The sequence below is a fragment of the Gossypium raimondii genome, chromosome 5 (assembly GCF_025698545.1).
Source record: "Gossypium raimondii isolate GPD5lz chromosome 5, ASM2569854v1, whole genome shotgun sequence".
Classification (NCBI taxonomy): Eukaryota; Viridiplantae; Streptophyta; class Magnoliopsida; order Malvales; family Malvaceae; genus Gossypium; species Gossypium raimondii.
Window position 1 is genome coordinate 25,773,970 of NC_068569.1, and position 9,508 is coordinate 25,783,477.

Below are 9,508 nucleotides of genomic sequence, written 5' to 3' on the forward strand. Positions count from 1 at the left end.
TCTTGAAGTTCTTTCTCTTGGAACTTAGGATGAGGGTTTAGATTAGGAGAGGAAAGAAGAAGACGGTGGGAATTCCTAGTAGAAGACTAATTTCCCAAAAATTGGGTAATTTACCCTTTTGGTCACTCCCTATTTCTCCTCTTTTCCAATTAGGTCCTAACTCAATTAAAATACACTATTTTCAAATTAAACCTTGTAATCAAGTTTCGTTTTAGATTAATTAATATAATAAAACTTGATTATATTATTTTAATACTTTAAATTAATTATTTATGATCCTAATATAAGTATCCGTTTCAAAAATCCTCGATTTATTTTACAAATGCACGAAGATAACATTTTAAATCGATGCATGACCACTCTCGAGATTTTTACAAACTCAATTCTTCTAACCCCATTTTTAGGATGTGAAAAATAAGTCAAGCTATTGACAAACATGTAATTAGTTGGCCCTCGAATTTAAAAAACTTGTTAGTACCTTTTAAAAATAATTGTAAGAATTAATGGGACTAATCAACTAAATTCCAAACTCATTTTTCAATAAATATTCTTGTCATGATACGTAGTCTTCTCTGTTTCTTCCATTAATCCAGGAGGGTCTATATATATACATGTAAAACATGATACTAACATGTTAAAATTAAAATCATAATTTTTTTATATTTTTATGTCTTTTTATAGTTTATATTCGAGATTAGTAATTATTTTTTCAATAATATTATTTTGAAAATTTAAATTTAAATTCTATTAAGAATACAAACGCACCAAACACTTAATAATAAACTGGAATCACAAAATAATTAACTGATTACAGATAAAGCGCATATTATTTGTCTTATGCTAATTCAAAACATGCATGGCAATGCCTTTTTCCAAGTCATCTTGTCAAAAACAGGATGAGGATAAATCCAATCATTAGGGTAAAAGGAGCAAGTTGGTATATAAATAATTAACCATCACATCAGCCAAACACGGCACATTCTTGCCAACTAAATTTAATTAATCATCCAAGAAACCTCAATTTTGGTTAATTTCTTAACCTACAATTACATTTCTCAATTATAAGCATTAAAATCGGTACAAATTGTTAATCCAATTCCAAAACCTCAACCTTTATTAATAACACCAAGATGTTTTTGGCAATTTTGATTTTATTTAGAATATGTTTTTTTTTAAGTATTTTTTATTCAAAATCAGAGTGCCTACTGCTGGTAGTAATGATTAATTCTCTTATTGTAGAAGCTTTTTGAAAAGGTAAACGGGTGATCATGAAATATGTTACATTCTCATGAGTAAGGATCGAACCCCCAGCGTCATGGTTAATGGATGATGTGATTTTTAGAAAGTATTTGTATTTATACCAATTAAATAATCTAATATAATTATGTGTGCATAGATTCACATCAAATACATATACACACATCTGACACTAGTGTTTTATGGTCATCCAACTATAAAAATTACAAATGTTCATGAAAAGATGACATGACAATTCAATAACCCACATAATAACGAATTTAATCCTAAATGTATATACATTGTGTCAATTTAATTATAGTCTAAAATTTAATCTTTACACATCGGTAACTTTATTATTTTTATTTCTATTATTATTTTTCTTTCTTTTCTCTTGTCTTCTTCTTCTTTTTTACTCATCCAAACCATTTATCATGTAAAATTTGTTTTAGTTCATTGAATGTTATTCTATTGACATTTCATTTTTCTTTTGGGTTTTTCTATTTTGTGTTGAAATTTTGGTTGTTGGTAGATTTTTTTAGTTGGGGTAAACTCCTAGAGAAGTGCAATTTTGTGTTTATATTATAGGAAAGTAAGGATTTCATAATTGTTGAAATGGATTTTTGATCAAGTGGTAAAAGCTCTTTTTACCCTTTGAGTTGCATGAAGAATTGGGTTTTCAACTATTGTAGGAAATAATGTTGAATTGATTCGCCAAATGAATATGGTAGTGATAGGAATGTTAAGGTTGAAACATTGATCCGTTTGAATGTTTTATAGGGTTTATTCTTGATCAGTTAATCCAAGATCTTCAAAAGTTTGATTAACTTCTACAAGAAAGTAATTGTAAGCACTCAGTTTGATTTCTTTCAAGTAGTGGCGAGCATTGGGAAAGGTCAAAAAGTTTATATAAATGGGTTTTTGGGAAATTTGAAGTTTGCTATAGTAGAAGCTGTTCCATTACATATGGTTGTAGTTACTTCTCATATGAGAAGTAAAAAAAAAAAAGAAAAAAGAACACCATTAGAGCTGAAAAAGCTGGAAAGAAAGGGTTACTACCAAATAGCATAAAATTGGTTTAACATATATAATTTTAGTAGGGCTAAGCAAAATTCAATTCTATTCAAAATTTGATAAAAAATTTAAATTTTGAATTAAATAGTTTGAGTTATTTGAGTTAATCAAGTTATTCGGATCAACTTGTATAAAAATTAAGTTTTTAGTTTAACTCGAATATGAATTATACAATTCGAGTTATTCAAAATCCGAATAATAAAAGGCAAAACTACGTCATTTGATAAATGTTTACCTTTTCTAAAGTTAAAATTCAAAACCATTAAATTAAAAACAAAACTATGTCATTTTGATAAATGTTTACTCATGAAGTTAAAAGGCAAAGTCATTATATTTGTTTATGTAGTTAAATAATCTTGTACTTCGTCTACTAGTTAAATAATCGATCCATGTAAATGCAACATTGAGTATAAATAATAGGATTCGTTAACTCAACTCGACTCAAATTTTTTTTGACTCAATTCGATTCAAAAAAATTCAAATTGAGTTCAGTAACTGAAATAGGATTCGTCAACTCGATCAACTCAAAATTTTTAGACTCGATTCGATCGAATACTCGGCTCTATTTTTTATTGAGGTAGAAATGGTTTTTTTTTCTTAAAAAAAATTGAGATGGAAGAAGAAAATATGGAAAAATGGATTAGTAAGCCCAAATCAAAGGCATGCACTAACTGGCCTTTTCAATTTATAATTCGGAATGGCCAATTCTCAACTCTCACCTATTAAAATTGGATGAAATAAGTCCGTATGCTTTTGCATTTTAGGGTCGCACTTGATTGTTAATGTATGTATATATGATAAGACACATCTCAAATTTACATATCTATGTCCCCCCAAAAAAAACAAAAATTTAACACATCAAAATTTAATTAAAAGTGTAATTTAGTACATGAATATTTTGTGTAATTATTACATGCAATTTTGATTGTGATATAAATATATATACTGAGACTTTGACTTTAATTCAATCAGTACACACTTAAATAAACAAATACATTTATTTATTTTTATATTAGATAAATATAATTATTTATGTATGCAATGTATAAACCTAAAATAATGCTAAATCGATAATGATGTTAATAGTTTGTAAAATTAAATCAAATACAAAATTCATGTATAAAATTATATAAAGTCTAATTTTATGTATTGTAAAATACATTATATCAAAGTTCGTTCATACTTATCTTATATATATCTCAATTTTAATAATCTATTTCATAATCATCAAAAGAAAGTTATTTATAAATTTTGATGTATTTATACATCAAAGCATTATCATTGGATTTGTAGTTGTTTTGTTGTAATGTATATTATTTTTAAATGTTTGATTGAGTTATATGGCATGCAACACATCTTCTGAAATATGACCACAAACTCAACATGCTGAACTATGACACAATCTCCTACGGACTCTCTATGTGTTGGTGAGTAATCTCTGCTTGAGCACTAGCCAGACAAAAAATCTAACCCTTTAGGGGCCCTTGAACTTCCAAGGGATCTTCCAGACATCTTCATTCGGTTTCCAAGAACATTCCCGAATTTTCCCATAAGCACTTTTAACAGAGAAAGAACCTGTCTTCGTTCCTCCCTAGATAATCCTGTCAACTCTTGTTGTCAAGTGAGGTAGGGGTATCCCAATAATCTTTCGAATGACTATCTCAAGCAACCATAGCCGAAACAAATCAAGGTTCCAAGTACCATCATCAGCAACCATATCACTAAGCAAGTAGTCCAAATCAATACTAGCATGTCCGGGAATCAAATTAATGAGAGGCCTACATTTGAAACCCATGGATCACTCCAACACATGATATTTCTCTCATCCCCTACTAATCAAAGCAAATTCTCCCGAATAAGTGGTCAAACCTTAGTAAGGGCTCTCCACAAAAAAGAGCCTCTAATGTGGGATAGAGTTTCTGGAATTCTGACAACTACCCCATACTTCGCTCAAAGCACCTATACCCAAAGAGCTTTAGAATCAACCACAATTATAAAACCCAACTTCATTATGAAGAAAGTGTTATGATCCTACAACTTTCGAAAACCAATACCGCCATGCTCTCGAGGCTGACATACATCCTCCCAACTGACCAAAGCCACTTTCCTATCATTACTCAATGACCCCCAAACAAACTGACGCACCATACGTTTGATTTCCTCACAAAGACCCTTGGGAATCAACATTGACTACATGAAATAGCTGGGAATCGCTAGTAAGACAATTTGCGCCAGGGTTAGGGGTGAGCAAAACTCGATTCGACTCGAAAAAATCGGAAAAAAATTCGAATTTCGAGTTAAACGAATCGAGTTATTCGAATCAACTCGAATTTTTTTTTGAATTTCGAGTTCAAATCGAGTTGAGTTTTCGAATTCGAATAACTCGAATAATTCGAATAATTCGAATATCAAACTATAATATTTTACATTTTACCCCAAACTCCCAAACCTTTTACTTTTCCTCAAAACTTTTACTCCTTCCCACTTTCCCCAAAACTTTTACTCCCTCCTCCCAACCCCCAATCTACCCAAAATCCATTTCCACCAAAATTTTACTCTCCCATTTATTTTTTCTCAAAATTTTACTCCCCAAAACTCTCAAAACCTTTTATTTTCCCCAAAATTTTACTCCTCCCACTTTTCCCTAAAACTTTTATTCCTTCTCATCCCACCTCTCATCTATCCCAAACCCTCCCTCCATTTTTTTAATATTTCCTCCAAAATTTTACTCCCCTATTTACTTTTCCTCAAACTTTTATTTCCCAAAATTTTTATTTTCTCCTAAACTTTTACTTCTCACCCTTTACTCTCAAATAAAAATCAAAATTATCCAAAAAAACACTAAACATAAATAGTAATAATTTTATTTATATCTACTATTTATAATTATTAAATTAAATTTCACATTTTATATTATTTATATTATTGAATTGTTTAGTCATATTGAATATTTATATTAAAATTGAATTATTAATTATGCCATAAAATATTCGTGTTAAAATTTTATATTGGTATCAATTTCACATTTTATTTTAAAATAACTTTTATTAAAAATCATATTTTTACATTTAATATATTTTAATTCTAAAATACATAGTGATAAGAATTTGAAGATAATTGAAACAACTAAGCAAGCAAAGAAACTAACCAAGATATAAAAATTAATAAATAAACTATGAAATGATGAAAGTTAATAAAAAATTTGATTAAGGTGGACAAATTTTATTACGATGGGTGACAATTGTTATAAGGACCCAAAATTATTTTTTAAAATTTAACTCGAACAAATATATTCGATTCGATTCGATTCGAATTCCATCTCACTCGACTCGATTCGAGAAAACTTCAAATAAAGTTAGGATGATAAAATGAGATTCGAAAACTCGATTAACTCGAAAATTTTCGATTCGATTCGATTCGATTTGATCGAATGCTCACCCCTAACCAGGGTGGCCCTACCAGCTAAAGACAACGACCTTGCATCCCATCCCTGCAATTTACTCTAAACTTTATCCACCACAAAACGCAAAGAGCTATTGGTTACTCTATCATGAAACAAAGGTACTCCCAAATAGCTTCCAAGATTATGTATTCTACTAAATTCAAGAATACAGCACAAGTTATCTCCTAAGAATTCACTTGCTCCTTTTGAAAAAGCAAATATTCGTTTTATGTCTTTAAAATTTAATAATGTGACGAAATTTTATTAATACCTGAATACATTAATTTTTAACAACATCTTAATATAAATTATTTCCTATTTTTAAATATCATATACATATACATTTTATTAAGCAAGTCACATTATCTATGTCCAGTCTACGTGGGGAACACAGCTCCAAACGCCTGCATTAATTGGTCAACATTCTAAGGCATGGAAAAATTGTTCTCATCTCCTTGGTCAAAATTTCATTTCATTCACCCATTACTCCATCATGGAAAATTCTACTTTCGAATGGTAGACATCTAAGATATTGTTCATTTCATCATCTTCTCTTGTTCCATCTCCGATCTCTATTCATCATCATCAGTGGCATCGAGTTCAGGAATTACTGCTATAGGTAATCTTTTTTTAATTAATTTCTTCTTCTTCCTCCTCCTCCATATGTCGAAACAAACTGATCATAAATTCACTTGTAACCATCTGCAGTAATCGTGGTCATCATGATTCTTGTCTCAATGTTCCTTCTCAGTTGTATTAGATGGTATCAAAAGAAAATTTGTTCCTCTTCCCCTTCTCCACTTTCGAAACTAACAGCAACTATGGATCAATTCCTCAACGACATGGAAAAGGAGAAACCAATCCGATTCACCTCTCGCCAGCTAAAGATCGCCACCGATAATTTCTCCACTTTGTTGGGTTCAGGGGGTTTTGGAGCTGTATACAAGGGTGTTTTCAACGATGAAACCATGGTAGCTGCCAAGGTTCTCCATGGAACCTCGGATAAAAGAATCGAGCAACAATTCATGGCGGAAGTGGGCACAATCGGCAGAGTTCATCATTTTAACTTGGTTCGACTCTATGGCTTCTGCCTTGACAAGAACCTGAGGGCATTAGTTTACGAATACCTGCAAATGGTTCGCTTGACAGGTTTTTATTTACCCAAGAAAAGATATTAGGATTCGAGAAACTCCATGAAATTGCTGTAGGAACTGCGAAAGGAATTGCTTACTTACATGAAGAATGTCAACAACGAATCATTCACTATGACATAAAGCCTGAAAACATTCTATTAGATTCAAAATTTTGTCCCAAAGTAGCTGATTTTGGTTTGGCCAAGCTATGCAACAGGGAAAACACTCATATGAGCATGACAGGAGGTCGAGGAACTCCAGGGTATGCAGCACCGGAACTTTGGATGCCATATCCAATAACCCACGAGTGTGATGTTTATAGCTTTGGGATGCTGTTATTTGAGATCATAGGCTGGCGGAGGAACCTTAACGTCCAACTTCCGGACAGCCAGGAGTGGTTCCCGAGATGGGTGTGGAAGAACATTGAGAGCAATGGTGATATTGGAGAGTTAATGGAAGCCTGCGAGATCGATGAAGGAAATAGAGAGACCGTGGAGAGAATGGTGAAGACGGCTTTATGGCGTGTTCAGTATAGAGCTGAACGAAGGCCATTGATGAGCATGGTGGTTAAAATGTTAGATGGAGCAGCCGAAATTCCTCAACCTTCAAATCCGTTCGAGCATTTGCTGGATCACAATTCCACCATTGTTGCTGCAGGTATTTCGAGTTCAACATGGAAGGACGATTCAGAGCCTTCTTCTTCGGTGGTAGCAGATCAGTCCAAGTTGGTAGTTGAAACTCCAACTACAAATATGGAGAATTGTGAGATTGAAGTGGTTTGCACTTCTACTTAGGTTTGTTAACCCTGAGTTGGTTTTTTAATTTAAGCACAAATAATTTAAAATTTATAACAATATTCAATTTTTTTTCAAAATTAAAAGAAATTATAAAAAAATTAAAAAAGTATACGGAGATTACATATAGGTAGAGGTGATCATGGGCTGGGCCCAGACAAAATTTTAGGCCCGTTTTCTAGGCCTAGGCTCTGCTCAACCGGAAATATGAGCTTAAAATTTTATCCAAGCCCGACCCGAAAGAAAATTGCTAAGCCCGAGCCCAGCCCGGCCCGACCTGACCCATATTAAATATATATTTAATATATAATTCGGGCCGGGCTAGGCCCGGGCCAAAAAATTTTTACCCGAGGCCCTACTCGTTTTCTAAACGGGTCTCATTTTTTTGCCCAAACCCATATTTCAGGCCTATATTTTTATCCGAACCCTTCCATTTTTTGGGCAGACCGTCGGGCTGAGCCGAGTATCCCAACCCATGATCACCTCTACATGTAGGCTACCATGTTTAAAAAGTTAACGTTTTAGTCAATATTTTTGTAACCTCCCTAACCTGGTCCAGACGTTATGGCCGAATTTTTAAGGTTACATTGGTCACCGAAATGACCTAGTAAAATCGTTCAATTTCGTAAGTATTAATTTGTCAGATTTAAAAAAAAAACTTAGGATAGTTACCAAGAAATGTCCATTTAAAAAGTGAAGCCTTTAGTTTTTTTTATGAAAAATCAAGCAATATCAAGCCAATTATTAGGATTGTTCGACTTTTAACAAAATTGTACGCATGCAAAATCCCAATTAAAAACAAACTCATGCTACATGCCACAATCCAAAATAACCATTACAATCCCAAAATCAATAATAAAATTTAGTTTAAAAGTACTTTATTTAAAAAAATTGTTTGAGATGAGTCTCCTCAAATATCGTATCCGATCCTAACCTCGAGAATTATCTATAAGGAGTAAAACTATGAGGGTGAGCTTTAAATGCTTAATGTGAGTCTTAAACAGAATAAACAATATATATACATACAAACAAACAAGTTACAATAAAACATATAGCCAACAACATTTCTGAGATCATAGTAGCGCATGGCATCATAAATATACAGTATATATATATATATATGCATGGGCATGCTCATAAGAAAATAGTGCATAATTCCTACCCATCCATCCGCTACACACTATGAGTTCCCCAAAACTCATCATCCGAACACCAACACAATAAGAGTCATAGCTCAATGTGGACAAACCACTAATTACAATTTGCAGTTAGATCGCCAATATTTTGTGGATAAATTATCAGTACTCCACGGAACTCCTCCGTCACCCATCAATCCCAATCTCCATGCAATGCAACATGTCATATAAATAGTGTACCAAATTATGCTCATCAATATCAATTTCAATAACAGTGACATGCTTAACATACATTCAATTTATCAGTATCGGTGGCATAATTTTCATGCATTCAATAATTCAATGTCAATCGGTAGTATATCTTTTCATGCAAGCAATAAATAGTGCACTAGGCATGCTTAACATGCAGTCGATAAATAGTAACAATCTGAATGCTATAAGTCAAGTAGTAATAGTACAAATCAACCAATTTCATCAATCATACAATCAACTTAACCTCTATAGTACTTACACATTCAGTTAGCATAATATTTGTCACTGAACCGAAGTGTTATAAGCATAATAATTGCTACCGTAATATTTTATTAAAAGCATATTAAATGCTATTATATTGATATGTTTTAAGCATGTCATATTGTATTGCATGTCATATTGCGTGCTACTATATACAAGGGTGTTCTCAACAATGAAACC

At 32.2% G+C, this 9,508-nt stretch overlaps 1 pseudogene; it reads left to right on the forward strand.

The window, feature by feature from the left end:
- The first annotated feature begins 6,163 nt into the window (after positions 1-6,163).
- On the forward strand, positions 6,164-7,739 carry LOC105771113 (G-type lectin S-receptor-like serine/threonine-protein kinase At5g24080; annotated as a pseudogene).
- The last annotated feature ends 1,769 nt before the right edge of the window (positions 7,740-9,508 follow it).